The 12071-nt window shown below is 34.6% G+C and overlaps 1 long non-coding RNA gene across 1 annotated transcript; it reads right to left on the bottom strand.

The window, feature by feature from the left end:
* Positions 1-237: 237 nt before the first annotated feature.
* Positions 238-1095, bottom strand: LOC114076113. Its single transcript, XR_003576790.1, has 4 exons — positions 1059-1095; positions 906-948; positions 528-782; positions 238-375 (listed from the first exon to the last, which is right to left on the bottom strand). It is a non-coding gene; the product is annotated as an uncharacterized LOC114076113 (long non-coding RNA).
* Between the last annotated feature and the right edge of the window lie 10976 nt (positions 1096-12071).

A 12071-nucleotide genomic window follows, 5' to 3' on the forward strand; every position in this document is an offset into this window, starting at 1 on the left:
AGATACTTCTGATCTAGACTATAAATGCAAAGAATCCAAAAAAAAATGGAGGTTTATTTGAAGAAGTTTGACAATGTAATTGTTGGCAGGCGGCAGCAGCACCTCAAGCTCCAAATCTAGAGGAATAAAGATGATTTTACTGATGTCAACATGGAAAAAAGGATCAAAGAAATATAGAAAAGGCAGATATTGGAAGAGGTTACCTTTACCAGAACATATTGAGTTTACTAGTCTTCCCTTCTTAATGTCATCAACTAAGTGTCCACGATAGCACCTAAAAGCAAATCGAACAAACTCTCAAAGTTCCCCATTCAAAAGTCAGGTGTAATTCACTCTGGTTGGGCCAATTTCAATAGGACATCATCTCAACAAATACTATGAGGATTCAACAAAATAAGACTATTTTAAAATTTGGCCATCAACCTCCTAAGCACAGTTGGAGTTCCCAAAAGGCCGATTAAATCGTGAAAACATGAAAATGTGAAACTAGAAACGACATTGCAGAAAGGCAAAAAGAGTAGACAAACCTGAACAAGATGATCCTCATCCAGTGAAGCTACACTCTGGAAACCGCCTGACAAATTATACGAGTCCATATGCAGTGAGATCATCACTTGACCTCCCCCTCCTCCCAACATGTGTAGTCTAGCTGAAGACGTTCTGTTTCTTGCTGTTGAATAGGTCAGTGCCTGACATCTGATTTTCCTTGGCCAAATTTTCTTTCCTCGCAGAGATTTTTTTTCATCACCAACTTTATCCAATTGATCCTAAAAAGCACTAAACTATATTACCGTCCAAATAGCAAGTTGTAAGTGTTTTTCCCACAAAATTGTTAGCCTGCAATTTTTAAATAGAAAAAGTAGACGAGAGGCTTTTATAGATTCAGTATACTTGAATAGTATCACCTCGTGGATGCTTCTGTACTCTATTGTCAGGTACACTTACAATCTGTAGAAGAAATAAAAATGAACCGAGCAAATGAGATTATTGATCTCCGAATAATGCTTCAAAAGAAAACACATTTGAAGTCAAGGAACTACAGACATGAACTTGCATACATGTTTACAAAGAGTAATAGGCAATTGGAACGAACAGAAGAAATAATTTGCAATAAATACTAACAGTTCCATCAAGCATCTTCTGCAGTGCCTGTTGGACAAGATCAATAAAAGAAATTACTAATGTATCTTGATGAACCAACCGAGTTCCATTCTGACTGTCAAGTGCCTAATTACTTGAAAATAGCTACTGTACAAATAACTGTATCCAAGAGAAATGCTTAACATGAAAATGTGAACTCAGTGTATATGCACTAGTGCTGCATTTTGTTTTCTCTGCAAGTACTCCAATTTATTCATTGCCATTGCCCATTGACATCATTGGTCTATATCTTTACCATGAATGACTCCCTACACAGGGCATTTACCTCATGCTACAGTATTGACAATTAAACTGCTCGTTAAATGGGAAAATATTATTATAACCGAATTCGTATTCAGTTCATGCACTCATTCCTTGGTATTGAAAAGTTCAAGGTAGATGCTCAGAGCGAGCATTTTCCTGAATAAATTTTACTGCCATAACCAAATTGAAGGGTTGTGATTGTTTCAAATGGTTGTGTCTTTTCCAAAGGGTTGTGCCTTTTTCGATGAGTTGTCACTTTCAAAAGGGTTGTGACTCTTGTGACGAGCAGTGATGTTTCGAAATGTTGTGACTTTTTCGACGAGCAGTGATTTTTCCAAATGTTGTAATTTTTTTGATAAGAAACCTATTAATACTACTATTTCTTAGCTACAGATAGAGGGGTTTCCTATCATTTTTAATCTACGGTTTTTTAAGTTTTCTAGTTTTCTTCTTAAAAAATCTCAAATGTAATTTGCAGTTCAGAATTCAATGAAATTCGAGGTACCACAGGAAGTGATGAATATATATTAGAACATTATTCATCAATTCACACTCATATTTTTCTCTTACGATTTTCATCGTACACATACTTCAATATTATTTGTATGCTTATATTTATGAAGTAGCAATTCTATAAAAAACTGTACAAATCCTAGCTTAGATCTGTAAAATCTTTAATGTCTCAATGTGTGGATGTTAGGTCATATATTCTGTTGAAACTTTGCTTTTTGTTGGATAAGACGAATTTAAAACTTAAAATTTATGAATTTTCAATAATTTCAAGTAAAAATCAAAAATACCTTATAAGTATGTATCCAAGAGGAAACAAACTTCTTTAGTCTTTACACAAAGGCAATTTAAGTCTAAGTGAGTTCCTTCCCTATAATCGGATCAATTGATTGGTTTGATATATATATTTATATNCCATTTCTTTTCTTCCCCACTAAATCACTAAAATATTCCATCTTCAATCCTCCTATTTATTAAATTATATATATATCCAAAAAAAATTGAAGGACAAGGATGAAATAATATATATATATATATATATATATATATACTAGATAATTTAAGGCCCGTGATACGGGCCCAATATAATTTCATATATTTTGTTGAAAAAATTACATAAATTCACAACTTAAGATATCATAATCCCCTCTCGAATACATAATATCCTCTATCGAATACATCTCTCTCATGAAGTAATATATATCATTAGTAATGTATTAAACAAACAATGAGTGTATTCGAGAGCAATGAAAAAATTGAGATTTTGTAATTGAGAAAACTTCTGGGATATGATGTAATTAGCCTCTAAATATATGAGATTTCTATACTTTATACTATTTCTTTTTTTCAGTAAACAACTTCAATATATTACTTAATAACATTTTTCAAATGTTCATACGACATAAATGCGTAGTTTACAATCCAAATTGAGAAAGATGAATTCCAAAAAATTCTGTGCAACAAAAAAATAGAGAATTACGTTAGATTATGAATTAAAACATTTCACATTCAAGGAATATATTAAATGTTGATATCTTTGAAAAAGTTCATCGATCTTCATATATTTTTGCAAATGGTATCTATTTTCTACAATGTTATCATCTTCATTTTGTAATATTTATACCATAAGCTTTGCATCTGATAAAATACTAATCATAGATCAACCACATAGAAATCGATTCAAAATCTTTCAAATCTCTATTGCTTCAACTTAAGTATAATGTGTTTGTAGTTTGCTTTGTCGGTGAATTTTGTGATACATTTCATTATTGTCTTCGATAATAGAATACTTTTATTTATTTTGGTATTAATATTGAAAGTATTTATTAAAAACTTAATTTTTAACTTCCACAACAATAAATACAATCATGAAATCAAATTTATTTCTATATACAATAACAATTATCATAATGTTATATTTTAAATATTGAAAATATTTATTAAAATATTGATTTCTCGCTCCACAAAAATAAAAACAATTATGAGAGCAATTTTATTTCTATATACAATAAAAATTGACATAATGTTTTATATATATATATATATATATATATATATAAAACATTATGTCAATTTTTATCGTATATAGAAATAAAATTGCAATATATATATATATATATATATATATATTATTAACTTTTTATTTATACTACACTCTAAATGTCATGCCGTGAAAGAAAGCTTTGAATCTTACCCCCACAAAATAACCAATATACTAATTTTTCTTTTTCAAGTTATTATTTATTTTTTAATTTTGTTTCTTCCTCTACATTTCTCAAGCTCTTTGCTATTGACATTTTCATTTTTTGTTTTTTCTTTATTTTTTAACTACTCATATTTCTTTATTTTGTATTATATATTCCTTAGAATTTGAATATCAAATTTTTTTCTTGTCAAATTTTTCCTGTTAAATAGTTTATCATATTTGATATTAAGAAAATATTTATTATATAAAAATGAAATTTTTTTATTTTTTAATCTTTTGATGAATACATTATCGAATAATTAATTTTTTAATAGTCAAACATTGTTTTTCCTTTTAGTCATGTAATTTTATATTTCTTCAAATTAATTAAAAATATTGATACGTCATTTTAAATATTATTTCAATAATCAAGATACGAATTTAGTGGTCATATTCTGTAACAAATATTAACAATATGTTTACGCAATAATTCTTTAAAGTATTTTTAGGAACAAAATATTAACTATTCAACACATTTTATTTTAAATTTGTTCAATATTTCTTTCAAAAACATGTCAAAACAAGCTTAGCGTTTATTATTGTTTTTAAAAAGTTAATTAATTAAAAATTTTGATACGTCATTTTAAAGATGATCTTAATAATCAAGATACGAATTTTGGTCATATTTTGTAACAAATATTAAAAATATGTTTACGCAATAATTCTTTAAAGTATTTTTAGGATAAAATATTAACTATTCAAACACATTTTATTTTAAATAAGTTCAATTTTTTCTTTCAAAAACATGTCAAGATAAGCTTAACACTTATTATTGTTTGTAAAAAGCTAATTAATAGAAACTCTTCATTTTAAAACAATTATTAAAAAATCTTTATATGTCAATTTTAAAAGTAAAGACATATATAAATTCTTCTAAATTTTCATCATTAATTATACGTTTCCTTAAATAATATTAAAATTACTAAATGTTTAATAGATATTTTTGGTTTAATGAAAATATCACACTACAAAAAAAATATATAGAAAATTCCTGTCTAAATTAAATGTCACATCATTAGGATAAAAATGGCATTTAAGAAAAGATATTTGATTGTATTGTTATTATAAATCTATTACCACTTTTTTAAAAACAAACATTGTAGAATATTTATGAAATGACAAATTTGCCCTTGGTCGTCCTCAACTTGGCTCATCTATATAAAAAATGGAAGGTTTGAGCAAAAATCTTACCCAAAACCATAAATGTAAAGTTTGAGCAATAATCTTATGCAAAACCCTAACCTCGCCTTGCTTGGTACAAGTCAACTCCTCTTTGTGAATTGTCAGTTATTACATAAGAGAGGCAAAGCGAAGTTTTACTTTGTGTGTCATCTGTGTGATTTGTGAGTTGTTACTTGAGAGCGGCGGAGTGGTACCTTGTGTGCTATTTGTGATTTTTCCGTATGTAATTTGTGAGTAATAACATAAGCTCGGCAGAGTAGGATTTTACCTTTTGTGCATCCCGATAGCAGCGGATGGACAACCTAGATCCGCAGGCTTAGCCCTGAAAATCATGACCAATAGCCTAGATTCGCTGACTTGGCCATTCATGCTTAAATTGTTCATGAAAACCCTTACCCAATACCCTAGATCCACCGACTTGGTCATTCATGCTTAAATTGATCCTGAAAACCCTTACTCAATACCTAGATCCAATGACTTGGCTATTCATGCTTAAAATGTTCCCAAATTCCCTTACCAATACCCTAGATCCGTCGGCTTGTCCATGTGTACTTAAAGTGTTCACGAAAACCCAAACCCTATCCGTCGTTGCCTTTAAGTATGATGACTAAGCGAATTTGTTGTTGTTATTTGTAATTCCATTTGAATGAGAAATGGCTAGTGGTTGCTGGTAAAGAAGCCAGTAGGAGGATAGGAAAACGAGGGTGATTCAAGCGGTTTTCCATAATCGGTCAGCAATTCCTCCAAATTAAGTAATTTTTGGATTATTTTTTATGTTTGCAGCTTTCGTTGTCTTTATTTACTTGGTTTCAATCTGTTATTTTTCTTATTTAACACTCCTTACAACGTGTCTGACCTGGAACAAGGTTACGATGATAGTCAAACTCCAGTAGTCAGAACAATTCCTATAGAAAAAGAATCCACACATGATTTGACAGTTTCTGTAGCCACAACTGTAGTGCTCTTGCAAAAAGTCAAGAGCAGGGTAATCTAATTGATGCCAACTTATCGGTTAGGCTTCTCCTCAACCCAAAAGAAATATCAAAGCTGATGAATGAATGTGGCATGGCTACCAATGCTGCAACTGTTGTTTCTCTCTATGCTGCCATGTCTAGGCCAATGGATCTACTGGTTCCCTTGTCCTGGACAAAACCGGACAAGGTAATTAACAAGCCCATTAATGAATGCCAAGTTCCCCATGCAGGATCTGGACAAAGTTTTGGGCCAAAGCCAATGACAAAATTTGTGCCTTTGACAATGACTAAGTCCGAAACATTTGTGATAAGTGATTTGATTGATGAACAAGGACCCCTCCTCAGGTAGAAACTGCAAATTGATAGAGTAAGTCAATAGCCTATTCTACTTCAGACCTTGATCTGAAAAATATTAAGAAACTGATTAGCAAATATGGATTATCTGACAATGGAGGAGGAAAACCATTGGTTATTTCTGAGTTGGTTTCGAGATATAAGCCTACCAGCTTGCAGCCTAAGTTGTCTCTTTCACCAAATGTTGGTCATACATCTTCGATGACTAGTCACAAGGATATCAACAATTACTGCAATTCTCTAATCAAGCAACGTGGAGAAAAAACTCATCAGTTGTGTGTTGTATCCACGCTGCTTGATAAGTTTTTTCTCCACGTTGCTTGATCAGAGAATTGCAGTAATTGTTGATATCCTTGTGACTAGTCATCGAAGATGTATGACCAACATTTGGTGAAAGAGACAACTTAGGCTGCAAGCTGGTAGGACCATATCTGGAAACCAACTCAGAAATAACCAAGGGTTTTCCTCCTGCATTGTCAGGTACTCTATATTTGCTAATCAGTTTCTTAATAATTTCTAGATCAAGGTCTGCAGTGGAATAGGCTATTGACTTACTCTCTCTAATGTTTGCAGTTTCTACTGAGGGGTCCCTTGTTCATTAACCAAATCACTAATCACTTACCACAGATGTTTCAGGCTTAGTCATTGTCAAGGGCACAGATTTTGCCGATGGCTTTGGCCCAAAACTTTGTCCAGATCCTGCATGGGGAGCTTAGCATCCATTAATGGGCTTGTTAATTACCTTATCCGGTTTTGTCCTGGTCAAGGGAACAAGTAGATCCACTGGCCTAGACATGACAACATTGAGAGAAAGCAACAGTTGCAGCATGTAGCCATGCCACATTCATTCATCAGCTTTGATATTTCTCCTGGGCTAAGGAGAAGCCTAGCCAATAAGTTGACATCAATCAGACTACCCTGCTCTTGACTTTTTGCAAGAACAGCTACAGTTGTGGCTACAGAAGCTGTCAAATCATGTGTGGGTTCTTCTTCTATAGGAATTGTTCTGACTACTAGAGTTTGGCTATCATTATAACCTTGTTCCAGGTCAGACGAGTTGTAAGGATTGTTAAATAAGAAATATAATAGATTAAAACCAAGTAAAATTACGACAACGAAAATAATCAGAAAATTACTTACTTTGGAGGAATTGCAGACCGATTAGGGAAAACCGCCTGAATCACCCTCCTTTTCCTATCCTCCTGCTGGCTTCTTTACTTTCTTCACCAGCAACCACTAGACATTTCTCCATCCAACTGCTACCATGAAGAACTTTTGCCCACATCCAACTGTATCAGCTATTCCGACAGCTTCTGCATCAACCAAGACAACCTCTACAGATTCTCTGTGCGAGCATTTTCATGAATAAACTTTACTGTCTTAACCAAAGATTTGATTAGTCTCCTCAGAGGAACCTTGACATTCTATTATGATTGCAGAATGCCGTGTCCAATTTATGCAAAGATCATCATCTATCTCCTATTGCAGCAGAGAAAAGGAATAAAGAGGCCGAGCATATCAAAGCAAACAGCACTGTACCATTACAATATATGAAATCTCTAATTCACATGATATACAAGAGATAACTCCTTTTTTTTGGAGGGAAGGGTAGGGTGGGCTGGGTGGGGATGGTGGAGGAATTGTACAAATACCAGTTCGTTATCTTATTATCCTTTGTTTTTGGACTTATGTTGAATGGTGAAATATGCAAACTTGTTAAGAATTGGGACAATAAAAAGTCACCTTAAGATGATGGTGAATAAAGAAAGTTTCTAGGTACCAGCAGATGAGAGACGACAAGACATGCTTGAAAATGCAATAGTTTTTGGATCTCAAGTGGAATTGATTTTTCTAGTAGAAAAGTTGAATTGAATTCTGTCAAACCAGTTTACCAGTTCGTTTGCTTATTGTCCTTTGTGTTTGGGAATTTACAAGTGCTCCTATTTATCGTCTGTACTATGGCGCTGTGTCAGGACTCAGGATCAGATAGCTGGTCGATTTCGCAGTTTACCGATATACATAAATTATTATATATTGTTATACACATCATACATGAACTATTGTTCGCTTATTTTAAAAAGGATTTATAATGTAAATGCTTCTTTCTTTTCATAAAGACACCATGACATCAGTATTTATTGTCAACCCAAGTCCTAATCAGTGATGACTCCTTTTTTCTTTTCTGATCTAGTTCCCACAAGGCTGATCTATCTCTTTCTCGTTTGATTAATCAATCCAAAGCCTAATGAATCCCTCTTTTTCCCTATCCAGTTTCCTTACAGAATACCCACATACCTGGTGAAGAAACTATGGAGAAATCCTTTGGATTTCGGGGCTGAAATTGAAGGAGAGCTTTGCTTGTTCTAGAGAGAAAACTGTCGCTTCTTTCTCTTCTTTTCTTTCTAAGTTAGATGATTTTAGGACAATGAAGGTTCTAGGTAGTTTCTGACTAGGTTACTAGGCTTAGATGAAATAAAACGATGTAGTTTAAGTACCAAATGCTTAGGGTAAAAGACCGATACGATCAAGACTTAAACCTGACCAAGTGCCTCCCACGAGAGGCTTCATGGGCCGTCTAGAGCATCATGGCCCATCTAGTGGGTTGTGATGATCCCCTGCCAGACGGGGCCTCACTAACACGAACATTACTTCTTACTCCGGGCTCAGAATTAGGCAAACTTGGTGAAGTTGGAAAATGACTCGGAGACATTTTATTTGATAGGTTATGGGCAACCTAATTAATTTTGTGCTGAAAGAATTGATTGACTGAAGTTAACACAAAACTCAAAACCTGATAAACCCCTTTCACGGACGACTTCACGGTCCGTGTGAAGCTCCATGGACCGTCTAGGCATTCGTGGTCCTTCACAGTGACCTTGGGGTGCAACCTCACTGTATGGGTGACTTGTACAGCCTAGGGACAGTCCAGGATGGTCTCACGATGACCTTAACGGGCGGTGGACCCCTAGACAGACCATCTAGGGTGCCTACTAAGGATCCATGGTCCATTTTGGGTTCGTGGACTTACCCGCGTGTCCTTTCTAGACCTTTCTCGAAGTCCAAGGTGTTACAGAGACGATGACGTTTCGAGCAATAGATGATGAAGGAACTTCAGATATGAAAGTCTTTAAAGCTATGCTAGCAATATCACAATGCTAATCTTTTCCATTAAGAAATTTATCACAAAGCCTAGTAGTCATCTCTAGAATTTGCTGCTCACAAACCTATGGTTATAATATGAAAAAGATTACAACCATTTTAGTAGGGGTCAAATAAGAAGCTCCTAGTACAAAGACAGGAACAACACGAGCATAAGAAACAACAAATGATAAAAGATCATACCATTTCACAGCCAATCCAGAAACATTTAGTTTAAAACCCTCTTTGCTTAACTCATTTAGCAAATCAGAAGTTGCCAAATATATGTAGTTTTTGTCCCTGCCTGTCATCAGCAAAAATGGAGTCAAACTGCACATTTGAATGGAGAAATAGGAATTAGTTACTGCAAATAAATGTGTAAGTGAAAGAGTTAGTTTGATTGTTGTGGAATCAAACTAAATGAAAGAGAATTAACATGAATATTTGGTAGGAAGATAATTAGTACAAAATAAAAGTCAAAGATAGTATCTTGGTAGGTAAAGTTTACGCAAACCATAAAATGGTTTCATATTCTTAACCTTGACATTTTTGACATATAGTGATGTCATGGATGAGATCAATAGGATGAATTTATCCTATAGATAGGTAGCTCTTAATTCATTTCCAAATCATCCTCTCACTTGCCTTCTCACCTTCTAAGGCATTTGTGTTCTCTCTCTTGTAGTATTTCACTTGTATTCTTTATAGAGTGAAATGAATATTGGTGCAGTTGTTCTTTGGTGGACGTAGGATCATTTTGATCCGAACCACGTTAAATATTATTGTTCTTCCTTGTTCTTTAACTTCACGTTTCCTCTAACAATTGGTATCAGAGCCAAGCATCTGTCTGAGTATGCTCTGTGGTTGCAGCACGGCCTGAACTTCCACATCAGAAAAGAATTACTTGGTTTTCAGTAGTTCCAAATACATTGTAGTAGAAAAGGAAGAACAAGTAAAAAAAATGAATTCCATCAAGTTTGAAATTAATAGATTTAATGGGCACAACAACTTCAATATCTGGAAAATTGAGATGATGGCGTTACTGCGGAGGGAAGGTTCAATCCATGCTATTGACAGAAAATATCCCGATAAGATATCGGATTTCGACAAGGAGAAGATTGAAGGAGATGCATTGAGTGTAATCCAACTGTCCCTTGCACCTAACGTACTCTGTGAAGTGAGTACAAGTACAGAAGAGACGGCCAAAGAGTTATGGGAAAAGCTGGAACGGCTTTACCAGGACCAGTCAGTGACAACAAAAATGTTGTTACAATGGCGTCTTCATACATTTAAGATGGATTCAGGTACTTTGTTGCAAGACCATCTAAATGCATTCAATAAACTTGTGATGGACTTACAAACTGCTGGAATTAAAAAGGACAAGGAGACGCTTGCATGTTCTTTGCTATTTTCATTGACTTCAAAATATCGTGATATTGAGAATTCAATGATTTATAGCAAACAACCTATCAAACTTGAGCAAGTGCGGCAAGCACTTAACTCTTGTGATGTGCGTATGCATTTTGAAAGAGACAAAAGTGACGAAGCTAGTGGACTCTTTGTAAGAGGTCGTACTAGCCAACACGGAAGGAGAAAATCGAAGTACAGATCAAAGTCTCGTGCGAAGAAAAAGAATGTAGAGTGTTGGGGCTGTCACAAGAAGGGGCATTTTGAACGAGATTGCCCTATGTCGAAGTCCAAAGAAAAGGCGAGTGCATCAATTGTTGAGCAAGTACATGATAATGATGATGATTATGTATTAACAACATCATGCAATAGTGGAGTTTATGACAAAAAATGGGTCTTAGACTCTGGTTGTACTCTGCATATGACATTACGAAAAGAATAGTTCAGCAGCTATGAAACAAACAGATGAACTGTATTAATGGGCAATAATGCAACTTGTAAAATAGTTGGCATTGATTCAGTTCGTGTTCATTGCAATGATGGAATCGTGAGGACTATTACAGAAGTCTGTCGTGTTCCTGATCTGAAGAAGAATCTGATCTCCCGGGGTACTTTGGATAAACAAGGCTATAAGTACATGAGTGAAGGAGGAACTATGAAAGTGACTAAAGGATCTTTAGTCATGTTGAAGGCCAAGCTGGAGGATGGCCTTTACACACTTGCAGGAAGCACCATTATTGGCTCAGTAAATGCATCTACGTTGCAGTTATCTAATGATGACAAGGCAAAATTATGGCACATGAGACTAGGTCATATGAGCGCACGAGGATTGGAGATGTTGAGCAACCGCAACCTTTTGAATGGTGAGAAGATCAGCACACTTGAATTTGTGAACACTGCGTCTTAGGGAGCAGAAAAAGGTCAGCTTCAGCACTGGTAAGCACAAGACGGGAGGGGTGCTAGACTACATCCATTCAGATTTAGGGGGTCCCTCTAAGCTTCCATCGAAGGGAGGAAAGAGGTATCTTCTCACATTCATTGATGATTTTTCACAAAAGGTTTGGGTGTGTTTCCTGAAGACATAAGGTGATGCTTTTGAAGCATTTAAAGAGTGGAAGATTTTGGTTGAAAATCAAATGGAGAGAAAAATCAAGTATCTTTGCACAGACAATGGCTTAGAGTTTTGCAGTGAAGAGTTCAATGATTTCTGTAAGGTTCATGGGATCGCAAGGCATAAGACGGTCAGGCACACACCACAGCAGAATGGAGTTGCTGAGAGAATGAACAGAATTCTTCTTGAGAAGGCTCGTTGTATGCTCTTACAAGCCAAGATGTCCAAAGTATTTTGGGCTGAAGCA

The sequence above is a fragment of the Solanum pennellii genome, chromosome 2, assembly GCF_001406875.1.
Source record: "Solanum pennellii chromosome 2, SPENNV200".
Lineage (NCBI taxonomy): Eukaryota > Viridiplantae > Streptophyta > Magnoliopsida > Solanales > Solanaceae > Solanum > Solanum pennellii.